The sequence below is a fragment of the Durio zibethinus genome, chromosome 2 (assembly GCF_047325235.1).
Source record: "Durio zibethinus cultivar Kanyao isolate XHJ-2024 chromosome 2, ASM4732523v1, whole genome shotgun sequence".
NCBI classification, from domain to species: Eukaryota; Viridiplantae; Streptophyta; class Magnoliopsida; order Malvales; family Malvaceae; genus Durio; species Durio zibethinus.
Window position 1 is genome coordinate 9,501,113 of NC_143163.1, and position 25,903 is coordinate 9,527,015.

General features: G+C 31.8%; 1 pseudogene across 1 annotated transcript; it reads left to right on the top strand.

Moving 5' to 3' along the window:
- The first annotated feature begins 2,179 nt into the window (after window positions 1-2,179).
- LOC111308421 (scarecrow-like protein 32 pseudogene) lies at window positions 2,180-8,184 on the top strand (annotated as a pseudogene). The gene has a single exon (XR_016331004.1). The product of XR_016331004.1 is annotated as a scarecrow-like protein 32 pseudogene (transcript).
- The last annotated feature ends 17,719 nt before the right edge of the window (window positions 8,185-25,903 follow it).

Genomic DNA, 25,903 nt, shown 5'->3' on the forward strand with positions numbered 1-25,903 from the left:
TAACAAATTCTTATAAATTCTCAATATGAAATTAAAGGCTTTACAATTATCTTTTTTTTTTTTTTTCTGAAAAATAATATAATAAAAGAACAATATATATTGTATATTAACTTAATATATATTATAGATATTTATTTAATACTTACATTAATATAAAAGATTATAATTTTAACTCATTATTACGCATTAAATTATAGATAACAAATTAATAACATTTACTCATTTCTTTTTAGGTCGTCTACTTTAAATTTCTTTTTTTACTTACTTTCTTTTTTTATCTTACAAATTAAATCATCTAATATATATATATATATATATATATAATACACTAAATAAATATTTTCAAATAATTATTAAAGTTTACGTGTGATTGTGATTGTCTTATACCGATTAAAAATAATAAGATGAAAAAAAGACACATATAGGACTTAAGAATCCTTTAATATAGAGTTTTAATTTCAAATTCAAGTTATATTTAACATGAAAGAATGGCAACACGCCTACGGCATATGTTTGTCTTAGCTAAGGGTTTAGCTTTTGATCTGCTCATGAACGATAATGGTATTACATTTATAGATAGATATTTGATTCATATATTATTTCTTTTAATGAATAATAACAAGATATTGTAGGACATTTCTCACCTGAATTTGCAATGTCAAATTAGAAAAGCATCCTGATAAAGCCTGGTGAACTGCTTAACATTTTCACTTTATCAGAAAAGCAAATGTAGCAAGCTGCATTTCTTGATTCACCAAATGTCGCATAGGAATTGAGATCGAGGGAAAGAAACAACTTTGGATCAGAATAATTTATGCCAAAAAAAAAAAAGATCTATGGCCACATTGCAAATCATGCGTGGAGGAGTGACATTGTCATGAAATAGTAGTGAGTTTGTAGCAGTGGGAACAGGTCTAATTTGTCTTTACTCGTGGCATCAAGTGGCAAAAAGCAATCAAAGTTATCACATATACACATTCTGTTTGTGGAAGGATGGGAATGAAAGGTAAACGTCAATCGCTAAACTCAATGAAAAAAACACCAAATTAACTAAACTAATAATTGTTGGATTTGTTTTAATGGCATTCCATTACCACAAATGCGACAAAAAAATGGCCGGCTAAGACAGCTTCCTTAACCTATTCTTTACCCTCTGTTGTGTATACATCCACTTCAATTAATAGACTAGAGAAAGTGAAGAGAGGGAATAATTAGCAATTGTCCAAATTAGCTTAGGAAAGCTCTATCAACGCCAAAATCATTACTCAAGAATTCAAGAATGATGAAGAGTTTCAATATTTTAATTAATTGTTTCGACTGATATTACTAAGTGATGTTAAAGAGGAATATATATGATTGAAAAAGACTTGATAATTTGTATATTCGTATCATATAAAATACTAGTAATTCATATATTTAAATACTATTTTATACAAAAATTATGTGTTATAATTAATATCAATACAAAAATATAAAATATATTTTTTATTTTTGTTAAACTTATATATGATTTTTATTAAAATTTTAAATTGTGTACTGTAAATTTAGCATTCCTTCATTCATAAATTTTAGGAAGCCGAACAAAGCCAATTTTGAAAAAATTTTGAACTTTGCGGAGAGCACTTTAAGAATAAGTGGGAAAAAATTATCTTTAAAATATCCGAAAAATGATTAAATCCACAAAGAATCTGAGAATATTCTTAACCGTATTACTACCGATATGCATATATATATATATATACATATATATATATAAGTACCACTAATTTGCTCTTAAAAAATATAATGGAAAGTACATGTATATATATATGTATACATAAATATACATATATATATAAGTACTACTAATTTGCTCATAAGAAACTAGATTGGAAAGAAGGTACATGTACTATCTAATTAAGTCATATTTCAAGTGATTTTGGGGTGACAATCCAAATAGACATTAAAATTTTCTTGCATTTTCACTAAATTATACTGGAATTTTAATTACTTTTAAAATATGCATGCAATTTAAGTTAGCCTATGATCTGATCAAGCTGGGATAGTAAAATATATACTTACCTTATTCATGATTATTAATTCATGATGTACTTTGTCTTGTCTGGTAACCCAGGCTACTCAAATCACTATAATGCAAAGTTGCTAAGTCTCGGTTCATGGAACTTTAAATTTTTTGGCTGCATGCTATGTGGATAATCATTCAACAAGGACCTTTCCCTGCTATATATAGGCTTCAAGTAACAGATAAACCAGCTCTCAACTCTCTCTTTCTATCTCTCTCAACACTTCAACTCATTAAAAACACAAAGGAAATTATGTGTTAGATTTCTTTCTTCAACACCTCATATTTGTTGAACTTGGCAGTTCACACATCTGCGACCAGGTAAAACCCTAGCTCTTCAATTTCCATCTACCAATACCAATCATACGCGTGTCAAACAAATCAGCCCACCTTCTCTCCGCCATCCTCTTTGTATTTTTTATTTTTTTTCTTTTCTTTTATTCTTCAAGGGTCATCAAAATCTTCCATGCACGTTGATTCCACAAAACGCTAATTAACCCATTGTTTAGCTTATTTAATTTAATTTTCCCTTCTATCAAAAACCATGAAAACTGAGGTAAGAGGAAACGGCACATCCATTTCCCTTCAAAATCCTAGCCATTTCAACACCCCTCACGGTTCTATAACTGGAGCACTCAGGGGATGCCTTGGTAGTCTCGATGGAGCATGTACAGAGAAGCTTCTACTTCACTGCGCCAGTGCCCTCGAGAGCAACGATGTGACTTTGGCTCAGCAAGTTATGTGGGTGCTCAATAACGTCGCTTCCTCTGTTGGGGACCCTAATCAAAGGCTCACCTCCTGGTTCTTGAGAGCACTCATCTCTAGAGCATCTAGGGTTTGCCCCACAACCATGAATTTTAATGGTGACAGCACATCTCTGAGGAGGAGAATGACAGTGACTGAGCTTGCCGGGTATGTCGATCTAATCCCTTGGCACCGGTTTGGGTTTTGTGTATCAAACAGCGCCATTCTTAAGGCAGTTCAAGGATCCCCCAAAGTTCATATATTAGATTTTAGCATCGCTCATTGTATGCACTTGCCTACTTTAATAGACGCCCTAGCTAAGAGGGCTGAAGGGCCTCCTTCACTTCGAATCACCGTACCCTCTTGCAGGCCACCAGTGCCTCCTTTGCTTAACGTGTCAACCGAGGACGTCGGTCATCGTTTGGCAAATTTCGCAAAGTTCAGGGATGTACCCTTTGAATTCCATGTGATTGATGACCCTTGTTTGTCCTCGTCAGGTGAAATTTTGTCCAAAGAGTCCTCTGCTTTTCAGTTTGAATCACTGTTGAGTTTGTTGACTGCTACCGAGCTAGAACTTAGGGAGGATGAGGCTTTAGTAATAAACTGTCAAAATTGGCTACGCTATTTGTCTGATGAGAGAGAAGGGAGTACTGCTCGCGATTCTTCTTTGCGGGATGCTTTCCTTGACATAATTAAAGGCCTTAATCCTCGTATTATAGTTGTGGTAGACGAGGATTCTGACCTGAGCGCATCAAGTCTCACGTCAAGGATCACAACTTGCTTCAATTATCTTTGGATACCCTTTGACGCATTGGAGACTTTCTTGCCCAAAGATAGTAACCAAAGGCTAGAGTATGAATCTGATATTGGCCACAAAATTGAAAACATCATCAGTTTTGAAGGATTTCAAAGGATAGAGAGGTTAGAATCCGGTGCAAAATTGTCACAAAGGATGAAGAGCTCCGGTTTCTTTAGCGTTCCATTTTGTGAAGAGACCGTTGCAGAAGTTAAATCCCTGCTAGATGAACATGCCAGCGGATGGGGCATGAAGAGAGAGGACGACATGCTGGTTCTCACATGGAAAGGTCACAACTCAGTGTTTGCCACGGCCTGGGCCTCAACCGGGCTGGAGGATTGAAACAAGCGTGGACTTCAATGTCTTAAAGTGCTACATTAAGTAGAGGTTATTCTGGGGCTACAAGCCTACAATAAAAGGGAATGGGGAATGGGGAATGGGGAATGGGGTGGTGGGGGGGAGGGGGAGAGGATGGAGATTGATGTTCAGTGGTCCTGTTGAAGCAGCAGAGACAAAAGAAGGTTGCTTTTTCTCTTTCTATGAAAAGGCTGCAAATGTGCATAAGACAAGAAGTAAAATGGCAGCTATTTCGGGGGCTACAATTTAGGCGCCTCTAGCTAGCTTCGTTCACATGAAAAAGCAAGGAAAGAAATGTACATATTGTCTTTGTATGAGACAAATTAAAACCGCTCCACTTTGTTGTCTCCTTCGCAGGTGCTGATTTGTGTTTCTGGACGCTTAACAGTAACCAGCTGCCAACTAGCCCTTTCCAATTAATTCAGTTATCTTATGCCCCTAATTGTCACTCATTTCACACATTTTTATCTTATATCACCTTCTATATATCTATCTATTGTCCCTTTTATAAGTTATAATGAATTTCGAATAGCATTATATCCATAAGTTGGCTGTAGCTCTCCCTGTACACGCAAATTTCGTATCGAGAATAGATAAGGAAAATTGGATATAAATAATAATTTTATTTATCAACTTTGTAAAATACAAAGTCTAAAAATTCTTATTAAAAAAAATCTTTTGATTCTTTATTTAGCAAAAATTTGCTAGGGTATAAAAGATTTGATCTTGAATGAATAAATTTGACCTTCTCTTCGAAGGTCTTGATGACTTATTCTTAAATTGAAGAAATATGGATTTCGCTTAAGGGTCTTTGAAGACTTATTCTTTTATTGAAGGAATATAGACTTCACTTTAAGGATCATTGGGACTTAGTTCTTGAATTGAAAGAGTATGGCTTCAGTTCAAGAGTTGTTGAAACTTATTCTTGAGCTGAAGAGATTTGGAGTTCCTTAACATCTTGGAATTTACTCCCAATTTAGGGAATTTTGGATCTTGGTTCCCTTCTAGGGATTCATTAATAGACGCTTTAATCTTCAGATCTTTTTTTCTTGGATTTGTTAGTTGGAATTTGAAGACTTTATTCTTTAGATTTTCCATCTTGAACTTGTGAAAGTTTTGGAGACTTGGATTCTTCAAATCTTCTCTCCTACATTAGTCTTTTTTTATCTTCATTCTCAAGAACTGCTTTCATGATCTTCAGATTTTCACTCTCCAAAAATTGTCTTCCTGATCTTTAGATCTTCATTCTTGGAACTATGAAAGATCATCTTCTTTCTCCTTAGAGAATTCTCTTTGATCTTTTAGAAGTGCTCTCTATTTATAATGCCAGGTGATGTTGGATGAGAGAGTTTCAAAAGAATGTAACTTCTTTGATTTTATCTCTAAAAAACTACAGTTTAATTAGAGTTAAAATCTAATGACTTATAGGTGGAATTTGATTGGATAACCGATAAATCCTTGAAATTCGATTAGTCAAAATTTGTATTTATCCCTAAATTATTTTAATTTAACTAAGAGATAAATTGGCTGACTCATAGATGAATTTTGATTGGCCAAATCAAGTGTATTTATCTTCAAGACATATTTAATTAATTATAAAATTAATTAATGATGTCATTGTTCCACATGCAATAAATAATGTCATTTAAAAAAATTTTAATTAATCTTAATTGGTGTGCACATTCCTTGTGCAATTAAGAATAGAACTTCTAAGAGCAACTTCTCGTGCACTTAATTTCTAATCCCTTTGCTTTGTTGCAGTCTACAATATATTCCGACTTGAATTGTACCAACCGATCAATAGAATTGTAATGTTAAGGAACAAGCACTCCTAAATCACTAAGAAATAGGATTTTTGCCTTATAAACACACACCAATCAGCCCTATAAACACACACCAATCATATGCTAATTAGGATATATAAAAAATATGCCAAAGATTGCTAGGCTACTTGGAAAGCTTAATTGGTAGTTCCTTATGCCGCCACTTGTTTTTTAATTATTGCTTCTTTATATTCAAGTTCATTCTGCTTTTCTAAAGTGGAAGAACAAAGTCTTTTATACTCCCAACTTTTATATTTCAGAGAGAATTATACCATGTGCATGCATATTGACACTTGTTTAAGATACAACTTCATGCCCATTTGCAGAGTACCTATCTGAGCCTTGAGCAAGTCCAGTATACTTTGAGAGAGGAATTTCGATTCTCTAACTTCTCTGTTCTCAACTTTTTCTCTGGATTTAGAAGAGAAATCACTCGCCTTCGAGATACATAGTCATCGGGTGAAGTTCTCAATCACCACCTGCTATTTTTTTTTTTGCCTTGGATTTATACACTTTCTTGCTTCTTTTGCTAACCTCGGCTTGTTTTATTTAACTAGAGAATCCAACCAAGCTCTTTATTTCTTTGTGAAGGTAAGCAAATCTGTAATGCTTCAATTTACTTGATCTTACCAAGCAAAACAAAAAACAATATATAGCCATGTTTCAACACATTAGAATCTAATATAACTCATGCAATGGTATTCATGATTCCTTTGCCAATTCTTTTTTGCCCATTAATTCATTAGTGTTTGTTTAGCAATTTTTTTTTTTTTTGAATTAAAGAACTTTCATTTATGATTAAAGTTTGCATCAACAATAACAATGTTTTCAACTTGATCAGGACAATCCTCTACCCAATAGGTGGCTTCCTACGAATCTACCCCAAGCTTAGCTACACGATGTGCCGCTTTGTTGCCTTTTCTTCTAGTATGATTTATCTTGACAGTTCTAATCTGTTGTATCTTTTTCCTTGCTACCTCAATCAGATTCCAATAGGCGAGAAATCAAAGTCTGTTAGAGTTTTGACATTACTGTTATACTGTCACCTTTCAATATCACATTTTCGAATCCCATCTCCCTTGCAAAATCCATAGCACACATTGTCGCAATAGCCTCGATGGTTAAGGGTTTGTTATCCTTGGCCAGTTGTTGGTAAGTGCTCCTATTACCAATGCACCAGAGTTTCTTATTATCACACCACCACCTCCCATCTTCTGTCCCTTGTTTACTGCTCCATCAAAGTTAATTTTGTAAGTACCACTGGGTAGGGGTTCCCATCCCTACTTTCTCAATGTTTGCATGCTTAAGGGTTGCTGCTAAGCATTAATGAAATCCTGCTAGTATTTTTTTTGCAAACATTGCTGACACAGTCGGGTTCCTCTTCTGCTCACCATACAGCTCATTATTTCTGTTATTCCATATCACCTATACGGTTATGGTCATTAGCTGTCTCTGCTCTTTCGATAGATATTCCAGAATTTTCCCTTTCCACTCTGTCATATGCATGTTTCCCCTTATCCTTTCATCACGGTGAAAACCAAAACACCTCCAGACTTCTTTTGCATGATCACATTCCATTATATCATGAGCCAATCTCCACATCGGACACAGTTTCTATCAGCTTGCAACTTCCTTCTCAACAAATTTTGCATTACTGGAAGGATTTCCTTGCACACTTTCCACATGAAAAGTTTCATCTTTGTTAGTACCTGTGTTGACCAGATTCTGTTCCATAGATTTTGTGCTCTCCGTCCCTGTTGATGTCCTCCACCACTCTCATTTGCATCTATTGAGTTGCATAACATCGGTAGGTGCTCTTAACTGTGTAGAGACCAGAATTATCGAAACTCCATGCCAGCCTTTCAGGTAAACCAATTCTACTGAGTGGTATAGAGAATACTGCCTCTGCCTCTTCTGTGTAGAATCTTTCTTGAAATGTCTATCATTTCCACCACCGTGATTGTTCATCAACTAGTGTTGCCACCCTTTCATCCTCATCCCAACTCCCCCTTAGCAAACTTGGTTTGAAGTTTAGATGAATGGCATCCATTTGTCCTTCCATATTCGTACTATCTTCCCATCTCCTATTCTCCACCGAACACCCTGTTGGAAGACAGCCTTTATGGTCCAAACACTTCTCCACGTTAAAGAAAGGAAGTTGCAGAGGTTGGAGTCCATAAAAGATTTTACAAAGAAATATTTGGCTTTTAGCACCCTATGTAATAAGGTGTCAGTCATGGATTTAAATAACGGTCGCGGCCACATTTTTTATCGTATCGTGTTTATCGCATTTTAAGATATAACGGAGATCATTGCAGTTATCAAGGTCATCGCGGTCGTGAATTTTTTTTTAATTTCACACAATTTTTTATAAAATATAATAATTATAATTATAATCATAAAAACTTTTATTTAATGATTTTTAAAATATATCATACTATATTTTTTATTTTCTAAAAAAAAATATTCACAATTTTAGTTAGATTATAATAAAACATTCATATTTGATTAAGCAACAAAATTTTTACTTGAGCCAAGTTCATATTCAATGTTAATTCTAGACAAATCAAGATATTAACAAAACATAATATATTAAATACCAAGCATCTATATTTAATAAAATTACAAACTTAAAAATATAATAATTTCAAATTCTATCAACTATAACTATTGATATATATATACTTCAAAATTTACCATATGGTAGAATGACGAGGAGGATCAAATTCTCTATTTTTATTTTGAGAGTCAAGTTGACTCCATCCCCATCCCTATGGCCTTTGTTCTTAATGCCTTTGAGGTGGAGGATAAATTTGAGGATGATATATTTGTGGTGGGGGATACATTTGAGGTAGAGGATACATTTGAGGTGAAGGATACATTTGAGGTGGAGGATACATTTGCGGTGAATAATAACTATATAAAGGTGGATAATCATGAGGAGGTTGAAAATTAGGTTGTTTTGGTAGATAGTAACATCCTTGAGTACTAGCAGATGATTCACTATACTCAAAGTTACCAGAATTTTATCTCCTACCTGAAGATTAAGAACGTCTAGAAATATCATAGTGGTGCTTCTTGGCTTTTCCTTTTGATCGAGCTGTATGTGCACTTTGACCCCCACTAGATTCAGTAGATGGATTTACTCCATATTCTGCTATGTTAATAAAAAGTCCACCAGTAGCAGCAAGGCCAAATTCTCCTTCAAATGGGCTATTAGGTCGATTTGCATCAATATTACTACCAAAATTTGCACCGTCACCATCACCATCACCATCACCATCACCATCATTTGGACTTAAACCCCCACCATCATCTGGACTTAAACCCCCACCATCATCACTCTAACCTAGTATATGACTTGAACTTGAATGAGACACATTCCTTTCTTGAGATTGGTGTGACTGTTCAACATTCATTTCATTATCAAAATTATCTACGGGCAACCAATTAGAGTTTTGACTATTTAACAGAGGATTTTCTTTCTCCTGCAGCCATTCTATTAGTAGATCATCCTCTTCAAAAATATGGTCAAGGCTAATGGGATTAAAACTATTATTTATCTCATCAATGCTCATTCTTTTTTTACGTCTCATCCCCAGCCTCATTTTGTAATGGGTATATACAAGTTTATAAAGTTTTTCAAACTTCAATCTATTTCTTGCTTTGGTGTGAATATAGCTAAATGTGCTCTAGTTACGTTCACAATTTGTTGCAGATGTTGTCTGACTAAGCATTTTGATTGCTAATTTTTGTAATTCAGGAATACAAGTGCTATATATCATCCACCACTCAGCTATATAAAATTATTTAAATTAAATTTGAAAATACTCTTTAATTAAATAATATAAATAAATTATAATTATTTAATATACTAATTACCTGGATTCATTTGCTTCCAAGCTCTTTAGGCCTGTAGAGTACCAAATGTTTCATGCTTGTCTCAAAATAATAGCAACTACATCAATTGAAAATACAATAATAAATGAATAAATAAAAAATAATTTTATTTTTAATACATAAAATAAATGTCAAATTTATAAAATAGTATTAAATATTAACTTGATTAATCATTCTAATTTCGGTATCTATATAAGGTTCTAATCTTTCAATAATTGCTCTTCTACCATCTAATATTTCTTTAAGTACATTTTCAGAATGCACCACTCCAAATTGAAATTGTGGATTTAGATAGTAACCTGTCAATAATTCATAACAATATTATATTAAAGTAATAAAAAATAAATATGTGAGCAATTTAAGCATAAAAAATAAACATATTTTTTTAAATACAATCTATATTCTTCGTTTACTTGCCAGTTGAATGTAAGTCAGAATGCATGAAACTCCATCTATTATCAATAATCTTTTCATATTCAGCAGAATAATGATAATTTTACTGAATTGCTTGTTTAGCTCTATCCATTGCCTCGTAAATAAATCCCATTGTTGGTTTTTCATCACCATCAACAAGGCGTAACACTTTTACCGAAGGCTCATAAATTTTTAATAAATCACTTGTTTTTTTCCAAAAATCTTTTCCCAAAATGATTTTTTTGGCTTCATAAGTAGGCCCTAATTTTTGTTATCCCCATTTTGATTTTTTAAATTCCTATATATTTAATAATAAATTTTTAGAGCAATATATTTTAAATTAATATTTTAAACAATGATATCATAAAAAAGATGCTAGATTTAAATAGTTATACTAATTACTAAGTACTAACCTTTGAATTAAACATCTCTCTCAAACCTTGCTTTTGCCTTGTTATTTCTTCTAACTGTATGAAATGAGTGACAAATCGGGTAAGAGCAGGACGAAGTATTTGCTTCCCTTGTGTATATTTCTTCATCAAATTAACAGTCCAAATGTGATTGTATATAAAACAAGTCACTTTTTTTAGATTCTCCAAAACTTTTACCACATCTTTCTTCTTGCGAATATCCTCAAGGCACAAGTCCAAACAATAAGCTGAACATGTTGTCCAATACAAATACTGTCTCTTCTTTGTTAGTCTTTTTCCTACAACCTTAAGTGTTGGCTCATTATCAGTGACTATTTGAACAATGTATTTTTTCTCAATTTATTCCACAGCTTCATCCAATAATCTGTAGTAAAAGTTTGTATCTTTACTACGAACATTTGAGACATCTATAGATTTCTAAAAAATGGTCCCTTTACTATAATAAAAAAGGAAATTAATGATATGCATTTCATTCAAACTGTTGGCCCAGCCATTACACATCAAAGTGGCAACCAATTCATTCCAATGAGCTTTTAATCCATTAACCCATTCATGAATTTGTTGATACTCAAACTCTAAATACACATCTGAGACCTCATAAGGTGTTGGAAGTTTCACATGTTGGCCAATTTTTGTTGCCATAGAAATCAAATTATGCAACCATGAAAAGTTTGCTAATTGAAAAAGAAGTCGATCATATATCAAAAATTTTGATACCGATTCACCCATCTTCCTTCTTAATGTCTTTAAAAATGAATTGCTTATTTTTTGTTGCTTTGAACTCTTACTTCTAACTAATTCAGGTATAGCCCCTCTTAATGAAAATTCTGACTTACTTGGAGTTAATTTCTTCATTTGTTTCTCAAAATATTTAGCAACTGAGCCATGAGAGCTTCATCCCTCTTCATATATATTACTCTAACCACCAGTTCTTTGTCTGAATTCTTGTTTTTGGTGCCATTCATATTGTGATTGGATACTATCTCACATGGCTCGTCTAGTAGTGATGTCTTCATTAATAAAACCTTCATAGTCATAGTCTTCCCCTCTTAATTGTGATAAGAATTCATCATTTCTCTTTTTGTTCTCAGCTTTCTTTGATTTGCTTTCTTGAAGAAGTTTCATCATACTTTCTCTTACTAAACCTATTAATAATATAGTTAAGAAAAAAGAAAAAATTAGTTGTACATTTTTATGCAATTTTGTAATTTTTATTGACAAATTAACAATAATATTTTCAAAGGAATTATAAAAACATAACATACCAGTAATGTTGGGGCATGGTGCAACATTGCCAGTTTTATAAGCAATGTGTTCCTTGAAACGTGATATTCCTCCTTTTACAATTTTACCACAAAGTTTTCATAAAACATTTCCTTTGATATTTGGCACGATTGTTCCAAAATGTCAACCTATATCATCACTTGGTGCGCCCTCTACTCCTTTGCTCGGGAACTCTTCACGTGGTGGCATATTTATTATTTTGTATAAAAATAAAATAAACTTATATTTAGAAATATTAATGTTACTTATTTCATCATTAAAAATTGAATCTACATGAAATTTTTTAATTTTTAGTTTTAATCTTAAAAGTAATAGATCGTAAAATGCTAAATTTATTAAGTAATTTAATTTTTTTGATATACTAATTGATGTAAAAAACATTTTATCATAATTTACTTTCAATATATTATATAACAAATAGAATATTCAATAATTACACAAAAATAAAAATAAATTAATAAGAATTAATTTAATAGCAAAAGAATTCACAACAATATAAATACCAAAACAACAAAAAAATTATTAAATTTCAAATATAAAATTATAAATTAATAAATAACAAAATCAAAATATAATATTTAATTTTAATTATTTTTCATCTAACTTATACAAAAAAATTTATTAAAATTTTCATCTAAAATCCTTATGTATTTCATATTAAATTATTAAATTCTTAATTTTTTCTATTATTAAATCTCAATCCTCTAACTAAATTTTATCAAAAAAAATTTTAAAAATTACAAAATTTTAAATTTATATTTTAATAAAATTAATTATAAAATTAAATAAAAAACAAACACCCCATCCTATCTTTCAGTGCACCCAATTTCACCCCACCCTTCCACTCTACCCTCAAATGCACCTTACCTCACCTTATCCACCCTACCTTTCCACTTTACCCTCCAATGCACCCCACCCTACCCCTTACCCTAACCCCCAAACAACCCACCCCACCCCTCACCCTTTACCGCATCTCAGAAATTAAGAAATCGTCCCCCCTCCGATTCTCTTTCAGCCCCAAATTCTTCTCTGCTCCTCTTCATTTTTTGATGGCATCAACAATGGATCTCTCAAATAAACTCAACCAAACTTCTTATTTTTTCTGGATCTCTCTTTCTCACATACCCTCATCTCTCTCAGCAGATCAGATTATCACAAATACAAATATCAGCATTATTCTACAAAAATTTCACAAAAAAATAGGTAACTTAACTTTTTTTTTACCTTTTTTTTATTTTGATTACTGATAGAGGATTTGAAGCTACTTTGAATTTAAGTAGCTACCGATTGAATGGTTGATAGTATCTAAGATTTTTTAGATGAATTTTGAATTTGAAAAAAAGAGAGAACAAGACTGAGTTATGGGCACTGGGTAGAAATTTTTTTCTTTTGGCTTTTGTCTTTATTTTTGCTTTTGCAGTCTTCTTGTTTTATTTTGATTGTGGAGAATAATTAGGTGCAATTTTGGAAGCTTAAATCGAAGCTAAAATTTTCTAGATTTTTACAAGGCTAGTTTGGCAATTAACGACTCTCAATTGGTTGGAAATTGAAGATTAAAGTAAAGAGGATTAGCATCTACAATTGAAGACAAGGATTAATTCTCAATCGTTGGATGCACCAAATGGAGAACAAAGGAGTTGGTGCCACTTCCTTGGATTTAAATGGAAGGTAAATGGGCAACAGCTAATGTGGCATTTTGAAGGCTTCTAATTGGTGATAATTCTAACTTTTGAAGTTTACAAAGTCAAAGGAAGATAGCATGAAGTGAAGTAAATTGAAGAAAAGCAAACTAGGTAGCTTATGAAACAAGTTTGGATGACATGGAAAATTTTAGAACATTGGGCATCTTAGGTGGCATTTTTTTGAAATTCGATCGCTTGGAACACATCATCCTTGGCCTATAAATAAAAGGAATGGCCAGTCAATTGGGAAAGTTTTTCCATTTTTTCAGCTTTTATTTTCTTGCATTTACTTTCTTGTTGCATTTTCTCTCTAAATAGTTTCCTCCTTGTTCTTTTAGAGCTTATTTGAGAGAAAATCACTTTAATTTTCTAGTAAAATTTACTTTCCTGCCTTTGTTTTCCATGCACTTTAAGATTCAATTAATAAAAGTTCAATTTCTTCAAGATTTCTTGTTCAATTTCAAGTAATTTCATTTGTTACTCAAATCTACTTGGCTAAATTTTCATCTAAGTCAATTTTGTTTTTGCATTAGATCTCCCTCAATTCTTGGGAGTTTTTATCCAAATTTTTTATATGAACTCTCAATTCATACTTCTATAAATCTTAAAATTTTCATATTCAAATTCATTCCACAATATTCAATAAAATCCGGAAAGATTCAGTTGAGATCTAGTAGCAGAGTTGAAGATCAAGTGAATGACAGCACTTGAAGGCTCATCTCTTCTAGCTAAGCGATTGGTCTCCTCTTTTTTCACTTTGCACTTCTTAGTTCATGTGTTTACTTATTTAGATTCAATTCCTTGCTTTTGATTCCATGTTTTCAAGTCTGTTTTGATGAATTTTTCTTAAATGCTCTGTTTTTCTCTTTACTGTATTTGGTTTTGTTTAAGTTCATTGAGCTTGTTTTTACATTGTTTCTTTCAATTTCTTTGTTGAATCTTATAGTAATCTTGCAGATATAAATTGCCTTAGTTTAGTTTTAGATCATTTTCTTTCTAGGATTGTAGATCTAAGTTTTTCTCTCAATTTGGTTAATTTATAGATTTGAATTTCTAGTTTTGATTTGCACTTTTCTTTTTGATTTTTCGATTTCACTTCTTTAATTGACTCTCAATTGTGCTTTGATCTTTGTTTACTTACTGTTCTTTCAATTTAGAAGTTGTTTGGATCAATTTTAGAAAATTTCTATATCACATTTTATTTGGAAGTTAAAAGGTATTTGGTCTAAGTTAGTTATTTTCAATTTTACTTTGTTAGTTTGTTAGTTACTGTTTGGTTATCATTTGAGCTTTATACTTCCAATTTATTAGATTAGATTTACTTTCAATGCATGTAAGATCTAATTCACAGCACTTTAGCTAATGTTTAGTTAGTAGTACTTTTCATACTTGTTCATGCGAACTTACTTTTGTATATTCTTTTCTTTTTAAAAAACTATAGAGGGAGTGTGGAGGTAATAGCTATTTAGTCTGGACTTCTTAGCTAATCTTCATGGTAATAATATCTTGACTTTCCTCACTATGATTACTTAAACAATCTGTGTGCTTGTAGAAAACATTCAATCGATTGTACACGTGGGAAAGGCATAATACAGAAAAGAACAATGTAAGAGAAAGGCTGGACCAGGTGGTGGGCAATAAACAATGGGTGGAAAGATTTCCAGAGCATGAGGTTCAACACTTAATGGCTTCAATTTCTGACCATATTCCCATCATGGTCAAAACTTCTATGAGTGACCGAAAGAGGAAGGACAGATACAAGAAAAAAGGGTTTAGGTTTGAAGTAATGTGGGCGAGGGAGGCAGATGGTGAAGGGATTGTTGGAGAAGCGTGGGAGGTGGACAACCTGGATTTGGTGGAAACACAAATGTGAAACGTGGCAAGCAAACTAGAAAAGTGGCATACTATAACTTTTGGTTCTATAGAGGAGAGGATTAAAACGTCGAAAAAAGAACTCCAAGAATTACAAGCAATGCCAGTAAACGACATTTCATTGCGGGGAGAACAAAAACTAAAGAAGGAGATAAACATATGTCTTGAGAGATTAGAGGTGTTTTGGATGCAACGATCGAGGATCAATTGGCTGAAAAATTGGGACAAGAATAAGGCATTTTTTCATGCATAAGCAAAGCAAAGAAAAAAGAATAACACAATTCGTGGTATAGAGAACATGAATTGGGAATGGTGTGAAGATGAAATAAAGATAGAGTAAATTGCCACTGACTATTTTAAACTTCTGTTTAGCTCTCAAAAAACATAATTCTTTGAAGATATCCTTGAGGTAATGGAGACTTGAGTATCAGATGAGATGAACAAGCTTTTATTTGCAGAATTTAAAGTGGAGAAGGTCCATCTGGCTTTTAGACAAATGCAGTTAACCAAGGCACCGAGACCTAGCGGTATGCCCGCTTTTTTTTATAAAAAATTTTTGCACTTGTTGGAAATGATGTGACAGTTATTTTTGTTCTACCTTAATAGGGATAGGGATTTATTGACTATAAATCATAATCTTGTTGTTTTAATCCCTAAGACCTAAGATCCCACCAAAATCACACAATATAGGCCTATAAGTCTTTGTAATGTAATCTACAAGATTGTCTCTAAAGTTCTAGTGAATATGCTTAAGGCCATTTTACCTGTTTGTATTAGTGAAGCCCAAAGTGTCTTTGTTCCTTGAAGGCTAATTTCTGGCAATGTCTTAGAACCTTATGAGCTTCTCCACACTTTGAAAACTAAAACAAAAGGAAATAACAATTTTTTTGCTTTGAAGCTGGATATGAGTAAAGCCTATGATCGTGTTGAGTGGAATTATCTTGGAGCCATAATGAAGAAAATGGGATTTCACCCTAACTGGATCGAACTTGTGATGAATTGTGTTAGTTCGATTACCTATTCCTTAGTGATTACTGGTCGTACCATTCATGCTTTCAAACCAGAAAAAGGACTCCGTCAAGGGGATCCCCTTTCTCCTTATCTTTTTTGGATGTGTACAGAAGGATTAATAGCAATGCTGAATTACAAGCAAGAGCAGGGATTATTACATGGAGTACGGGTAAGTAGATTTCTGAGAGTTAATCACCTATTCTTTGCTAATAACAGCCTACTATTTGCAATGGCAAACAGAAGCAAAAGCTCGATGCTGAAGCATGTGCTGTAGAGATATGAAGAAAACTCAGGACAATAGATAAATTTTGAAAAGTCGGCCTTGTATTTTAGCAAAAATATGGCAGATGAGCAAAAGCATAAAATAAAAGACATGTTTGGTATCCAATCTATAACCAATCTGGAGAAATATTTGGGTCTCACATCCATGGTAGGCAGGGACTGTAGAAGAACATTCAAGGAACTAAAAGACAGGATCAAGTTAAGACTGAGTAGATGGAGCCATAGAGCCTTGTCGCAATGAGGGAAGGAAATCTTTATAAAAGTTGTTCTCCAAGTCATCCCCACTTACACGATGAGTTTCTTCTTGTTGCGAGCCTTATTGTGTTATGAGATGAATACTTTACTGAGTAATTGCTGTTCGAGGCGTTAGAAGAATAAAAAAGGGATAAATTGGGTTCAGTGGAAACAGCTATGCAAACCGAAGAGAAAAGGAAGAATGGGCTGGGAATTTTCAACAAAGCACTACTAGCCAAACAAGGATGGATACTGACACTAGAGATTCAAATAGCGATGCTATAACGAAATAGCGGTCATGAAATCGCAGTAGCGTCACCGTTCGTCACCGTTATAAAAAAATACAGTTGAGAAATTTAATCATAATCAAAACAATATGTAACGGCCGTTAAAAAATGGTGTAACGGGAATAACGGCAATAGCGGTCCGTTATTGTTGCTATCCCATTTTTTCCGCCCACATTCAGCTGCTCAGCACAAATTATAATAATAAAAACAAAAGCTTTCAAATTTCAACAGTAAATAGCCAAGATTCTCCACAATCAGAATAAAACAAGAAGACTACAAAAGCAAAAAATAAAAACAAAAGCCAAAAGAAAAAAATCCCTGTCCAGTGCCCATAACTCAATCTCGTTCTCTTTTTTTAAAATTCAAAATTCATCTAAAAAATTTTAGATACTATCAGCCAGTAAATCGGTAACTACCCAAATTTAAATCAGCTTCAAATCTTCCATTAGTAATCAAAATAAAAAAAAAGTAAGAAAAAAATTAAGTTACCTATTTTTTTTATGAAATTTTTGTATAATAATGCTGATATTTGTATTTGTGATAATCTGATCTGTTGAGAAAGACAAGAGTACGTGAGAAAAAGAGATAAAAAAATAGGAAGTTTGGTTGAGTTTATTTGAGAGATCCATTGTTGATGTCATAAAAAAATGAAGAGGAGCATAGAAGAATTCAGGGCTGAAAGAGAATTGGGGGAGGGGGGCGGTTTCTTAATTTCTAAGATTGGGTAAAGGGTGAGAGGTGGGGTGGGACGTGAGATTGGGTGGGGTGGGTTGTTCGGGGATTAGGGTGGGGGTGGGGGTGGGGGTGGGGTGCTTGAGGTGTAGGGTGAGGGGGTGGGGTGGGGTGGGGTGCATTGAAGGGTAAGGTGGAGGGTGAGGTGAGATTGGGTGAGGTTGGGTGCATTGGAAGATAGGATGAGGTGTATGTTTTTTATTTAATTTTATAATTAATTTTATTAAAATTTAAATTTAAAATTTTGTAATTTTTAAAATTTTTTTTGATAAAATTTAGTTAGAGGATTAAGATTTTATAATTGAAAAAATTAAGAAATTAATAATTTAATATGAAATACATAGGAATTTTAGATGAAAAATTTTAATAAATTTTTTTGTATAAGTTAGATGAAAAATAATTAAAATTAAATATTATATTTTGATTTTGTTATTTATTAATTTATAATTTTATATTTGAAATTTAATAATTTTTTTGTTGTTTTGGTATTTATATTGTTGTGAATTCTTTTGCTATTAAATTAATTCTTATTAATTTATTTTTATTTTTGTGTAATTATTGAATATTCTATTTATTATATAATATATTGAAAGTAAATTGTGATAAAAATTTTTTTACATCAATTAGTATATCAAAAAGATTAAATTATTTAATAAATTTAGTATTTTACTATCTATTATTTTTAAAATTAAAACTAAAAATTAAAAAATTTAATGTAGATTCAATTTTTAATGATGAAATAAGTAACATTAATATTTTTAAATATAAGTTTATTTTGTTTTTATACAAAATAATAAATATCCCACCATGTGAAGAGTTCCTGAGCAAAGGAGTAGAGGGCACACCAAGTGATGATTTAGGTTGACATTTTGGAACACCCGTGCCAAATATCAAAGGAAATGTTTTATGAAAACTTTGTGGTAAAATTGTAAAGTGACGAATAACACGTTTCAAGGAACACATTGCTCATAAAACTGACATGCCCCAACGTTATTGGTATGTTATGTTTTTATAATTCCTTTGAAAATATTATTATTAATTTCTCAATAAAAATTACGAAATTACATAAACATGAACAACTAATTTTTTTTCTTAACTATATTATTAATAAGTTTAGTAAGAGAAAGTATGATGAAACTTCTTCAAGAAAGCAAATCAAAGAAAGTTGAGAACAAAAGGAGAAAAGATGAATTCTTATCACAATTAAGAAGGGAAGACTATGACTATGAAGGTTTTATTGACGAAGACATCGCTACTAGACAAGCCATGCGAGATAGTATCCAATCACAATATGAGTGGCACTAAAGACAAGAATTCAGACAAAGAACTAGTGGTTGGAGTAATATACATGAAGAAGGACGAAGCTCTCATGGCTCAGTTGCTAAATATTTTGAGGAAAAATGAGGAAATCAACTCCAAGTAAGTCTAAATTTTCATTAAAATGGGCTATACCTGAATTAGTTAGAAGTAAGAGTTTAAAGCAACTAAAAGTAAGCGATTCATTTTTAAAGACATTAAGAAGGAAGATGGGTGAATTGGTATCAAAATTTTTTATATATGATCGACTTCCTTTTCAGTTAGCAAACTCTCCATGGTTGTATAATTTGATTTCTGTGGCAGCAAAAATTGGCCAACATATGAAACTTCTAACACCTTATGAGGTCTTAGATGTATATTTAGAGTCTGAGTATCAACAAATTCATGAATGGGTTAATGGATTAAAAGCTCATTGAAATGAATTAGGTGCCACTTTGATGTGTGATGGTTGGACCAACAGTTTTCAATCAAATGCGTATCATTAATTTTCTTGTTTATTGTAGTAAAGGGACCATTTTTTAGAAATCTATAGATGTCTCAAATGTTCGTAATAAAGATGCAAACTTCTACTACAGATTATTGGATGAAGCTATGAAAGAAATTGAGAAAAAAAACAGTGTTCAAATAGTCACTAATAATGTGGCAGCATTTAAGGCTGCAGGAAAAAGACTAATAAAGAAGAGACAGCATTTGTATTGGACAGCATGTTCGGGTTATTGTTTGGACTTGTGCCTTGAGGATATTGGCAAGAAAAAAAATGTGATAAAAGTTTTGGAGGATGCAAAAAAAGTGACTTGTTTTATACACAATTACATTTTGACTGTTAATTTGATGAAGAAATATACATAAGGGAAGCAAATACTTCGTTTTGTTCTTACCCGATTTACCACTCATTTCATACAGTTAGAAGAAATAACAAGGCAAAAGCAAGGTTTGAGAGAGATATTCAATTCAAAGGTTAGTATTTAGTAATTAGTATACCTATTTAAATCTAGCATCTTTTTTATGATATCATTGTTTAAAATATTAATTTAAAATATATTGCTCTAAAAATTTATTATTGAATATATAAGAATTTAAAGAATCAAAATGGAGACAATAAAAATCAGGGCCTGCTTATGAAGCCAGAAAAATCATTTTGAGAAAAGATTTTTTAAAAAAAGGAAGTGATATATTAAAAGTTTATAAGCCTTTGGTAAAAGTGTTACACCTTGTTGATGGTGATGAAAAACCAACAATGGGATTTATTTACGAGGCAATGGATAAAGCTAAATAAGCAATTCAGTAAAATTATCGTTATTTTGCTGAATATGAAAAGATTATTGATAATAGATGGAGTTTCATGCATTATGACTTACATTCAGCTGGTAAGTAAACGAAGAATATAGATTGTATTTAAAAAAATATGTTTATTTTTTATGCTTAAATTGCTCATATATTTATTTTTATTACTTTAATATAATATTGTTATGAATTATTGGCAGGTTACTATCTAAATCCATAATTTCAATTTGGAATGGAGCATTCTAAAATTGTACTTAAAAAAACATTAGATACAATAGCAGTTATTAAAAAATTAAAACCTTATATAGATACTCAAATCAAAATGATTAATCAAGTTAGTATTAATACTATTTTATAAATTTGACATTTATTTTATGTATTAAAAATAAAATTATTTTTTATTTATTCATTTATTATTATATTTTCAATTGATGTAGTTGCTATTATTCCGAGACAAGCATGAAACATTTGGTACTCCACAGGCACAAAGAGCTTGGAAGCAAATGAATCCAGGTAATTAATAAATTAAATAATTATAATTTATTTATCATATTTAATTGAAAAGTATAGTCAAATTTAATTTAAATAATTTTATACAGCTGAGTGGTAGATGATATATGGCACTTGTGTTCCTGAATTACAAAAATTAGCAATCAAAGTGCTTAGTCAGACAACATCTGCAACAAATAGTGAACTTAACTGGAGTACATTTAGCTATATTCACACCAAAGCAAGAAACAGATTGAAGTTTGAAAAACTTCATAAACTTGTATATACTTATTATAACATGAGGCTAAGGATGAGACATAAAAAAAGAATAAGCATTGACGAAATAAATAATAGTTTTAATCCTATTAGCCTTGACCATATTTTTGAAGAGGATGTTCTAATAACAGAATGGCTACAGGAGAAATAAAATCCTCTGTTAGATGGTCAAAACTCTAATTGGTTGCTTGCAGATAAATTCTGATAATGAAATGAATGTTAAACAGTCACACCAATCTCAAGAAAGAAATGTGTCTCATTCAAGTTAAAGTCCAACACCAAGTCAGAGTGATGATGGTGGGGGTTTAAGTCCAGATGATGCTGATGCTGACGGTGATGGTGACGGTGCAAATTTTGATGGTAATATTGATGCAAATCGACCTTATAACCCACTTGGAGGAGAATTTGGCCTTGCTGCTACTGGTGGACTTTTTATTAACATGGCAGAATATGGAGTAAATCCATCTGCTGAATCTAGTGGGGGTCAAAGTGCACATATAGCTCGATCAAAAGGAAAAGCTAAGAAGCACCATTATGATATTTCTAGAGGTTTTTCATCTTCAGGTAAGAGACCAAATTTTGATAACTTTGAGTATAGTGAAACATCTGCTAGTACTCAAGGATGTTACTATCTACCGGAACAACCTAATTTTTAACCTCCCCATGGTTATCCACCTTTATATAGTTATTATCCACCACAAATGTATCCTCTACCTCAAATGTATCCTCCACCTCAAATGTATCCCCCACCACAAATATATCATCCACCTCAAATGCATCAAGAACAAAGACCACAAGGATGGGGATGGAGTCAACTTGACTTTCAAAATGAAAATAGAGAATTTGATCCTCCTCGTCATTATACCATGTGGTAAATTTTGAAATATATATATCAATAGTTATAGTTGATAGAATTTGAAATTATTATATTTTTAAGTTTGTAATTTTATTAAATATAGATGCTTGGTATTTAATATTTTATGTTTTGTTAATATCTTGATTTGTCTAGAATTAACATTGAATATGAACTTGGCTCAAGCAAAAATTTTGTTGCTTAATCAAATATGAATGTTTTAATATAAACTAACTAAAATTGTGAATACTTTTTTTTTTAGAAAATAAAAAATATAGTATGATATATTTTAAAAATCATTAAATAATAGTTTTTATTATTATAATTATAATTATTATATTTTATAAAAAATTATGCAAAATTAAAAAAAATTCACGATTGCAATGACCTTGATGACCACAATGATTTCTGTTATATCCTAAAATATGATGCGATGAAAAATGTGACAGCGACCGTTATTTAAATACCTACTATTAAACAAAACTAGTGTAATCTTCTATCTTCTATATGCCACTGACTATTACACTTTTTAAAAAAACATGACCTCAAAAATCTTAAGGAGAAACTCTCGTATTCAACAAGACAACAAACCTTTCTCACAAATCTAAAGTTTTGGATAAACTCTCTTTAGCAATTTATTTGACAAAGCACATTACCATATGATCCATGAGACGTTAAAGCTAAACTTTCGTGCATATTCACATCCCCACCTCTTATTTTACTTGTTGCCAACTTATCTTCATGCATAGTTTTACACCTTGCATTCATGACTCCAACTATGCAACTTGGCTAGCTTGCCATTTTAGAATAAATATTCATTCATATTGACACTTGGATCTTGAATATGACATGTTTGTTAGTCTGCCACATTAGCAGAACTGAATTCTTTCTTGCAAAAGCATAATATTACCTCATTTTTCTTATCATTGTCAAATTTTCTCAAACGGTTCTCTTGATACAAAGCGTTTGCTATCACCATCTAAATCATGGATGCAAGTTATTGAACAAACCAAATAAGTTAAGCTTACAAACTGAGGTTCATACTTGTCAACCTTGTCATGCTTTTCATGGAACTTGGTTTCCTTACAACCTTTCCTATACCAAGGATATTTTTGGATATCATGAATTGTGATCCTTGTCTCAGGATTCATGTCTAGAAGCTAAGACAAAAATCATTTGGAACATCAGACTCACCTTTGTAGATTTTCTTGCACATAATCAAGAGATACATATCATTGAAAGGCAAAAAACTCGTGTCAAGCATGAAGAGGAAATTGCGTCATAACCAAATGTCTACTTTAGCTCCATCAAAATTAATCTTAATCATATCATATGAGGGAGGCTTCCATTTGTTACTATCTATAATTGTGCTCATAAGAATTCATCAAGATACTCCTCAACATATTTCATTGATAAGTTTGGGTTCTTTGAATGTTCTTCTTGCAATTCTACATCATAAAATATTACATTTATTCATGATTCTAGGACATTGACAATAGATTTCAACAACAATAAAAAAATTCCACCAAAGTTTTTCAAATAGAGCTATCTTTTTTTTTTTGAAGGCATACTGGTTGTAATGGGGAGAGTTACCAGACAGCAAGCAAGCATTGTAGGCAAGGCAATGAATATATGATTCTCTTTCCATATTGACATTGGATTGATTCGATTATAGCTTTTGATGCTTTACAATGCATCTCAACTTGCATGGAACTAGACCTGACAAGCCAATACTTTGGTTCATATAAATTAACTTGGCTATTATTCCAGCTTTCTCTCGCTTTGAAAATTTTTCAAGCCTCATAATCGATCTTCTTCAACAACCAAATATGTTCAATTTTATCTTCATGTCAAGATCACAAATTATTAGAAGTTGATACATTGGAAACCCATATCATGTCTTGAAGAAAAGTATTAGAGATCTTCCTTTAAGATTATGAGAGAATTTGGTCATGCACCAAAATATTAAGAGTTAACTTGAAGACATGTTGCATCACTTTATGATATAACAGATTGCTTCAAGATTATAGAGAATTCACCTTTGGTCCTTTTTTTAATTTTTGGTGGGATGTTTCACCTTTTAAGGTTGATCATCCCATAACTTTTACAAAGCTTGGTGTCCAACCACAAATATTCTCCATGTGTTTTTTAGAATGAAGTCATTGTTAGGCTATTATTTTAGAGACTTTCAATTATTTTTATTTTATTCACATCATTGAAGCCTTTAAAAAAGCATACAAAAAATAAACTGAAGTACCTAAAAACTATCATCTAACAGCTAAACACTAGGCACTTGAACCACTACTATCAAACTAAAAATAAGGAAAGTGAGAATGTGGACACAAACTTTATAACCCATAATCAAACAACATGTAATAGCCTAGTTATCAAACTTTTAAATACCTGGTCTTCTCAAGCAATCATGGACTCACTACTTGAATCATTCTTCTCACCTACTAGTTGCTCATTTGTTCCATAATGCTACATTTTGATTATGCCTTTTGCAACTATGTCACGAATAAAGTGAAAATGAATGTTGATATGTTTTGTTCTTTCATGAAATGTTGGACTCTTTATTATAGCAATTGTTGTTGTTAAAAAAAAAAGTTTAGTTGCTCTTTCTTGAACTTGATAAAGATCTATAAGAATTATTCTAATCGAAACTGCTTTGCAAGCTATTGAAGTTGTTGTAACATTCTCAACTTCTAAAAAGGATAAAGCTATTATAGCTTGTTTCTTTGAACTTAATGTGATGGTACCTGATGCAAAAGTGAATACACTTACTAAAGTATTCCTTCCATCATTTAATGAACTTGTCTAATCACTATCAGAAAATCCTTATAATATGAATTAGTAACTTGCCAATACCAAATCCCATAATCGATAGTTCCAGTAACATAGCGTAATACATTTTTTGTCTCTCCAAAATGATGCATTGTAGGATTTTGCATAAACCTGGAAATCATACGAATAAAAAATGTAATATACGAACTAGTATGGGTCAAATAAATCAAACCTCATACTAAGCTTCTAAAATTCCTTGCATTTACCTTTTCCATGCCATCTTCAAGTTGCAACTTCTCATTCATGTTCAAGGGTGCAATTGCTGGTTTACAATTGAAAAAGTTGAATCTTTTGAGAAGATCCATTGCATATTTTTGTTATGAAATGAAAATCTCATCTACACCTTGCTTCACATAAAGTGTAAGGAAATAATGCAATAAACCCATGTTTGACATCTCAAATTTCTTTATCATATTAGATTTAAATTTAGCTACATAAGATCAATATAACCCATATAAATAATATCATCAACATAAAGGCGAACAAAGATAAAATCATATCTTCCTTGCTTTTTCACATAAATAGTGGGCTTATTTTGACTTTTTATTAAATCATTTTCATGGAAATAGTTATCAATCTTGATATACCATACTTATGGAGCTTACTTTAGCTTGTAAAATACCTTTCTTAACTTGCATATATTCATCTCTTTGCCTTTAACTATGAACCCTTCATGTTGAGCAACATAAGCTTTTTCTTTTAAGTCTTCATTTAAAAATGCATACCTGACATCAAAATGATAAACTGGCAAAGTATTGTGCAATCAAAGCTAAAATAATTTTACAGTTTCAAATCAAGCAACTGAAAAAAAGTTTATTAGAAATCAATACCTTGTTGCTGCGAGTATCATTTAACCACTAGCCGAGCTTTGTGCTTTTGTATGGTTCCATTAGCATGATATTTTGTTTTAAACACCCATTTGAGCGTAA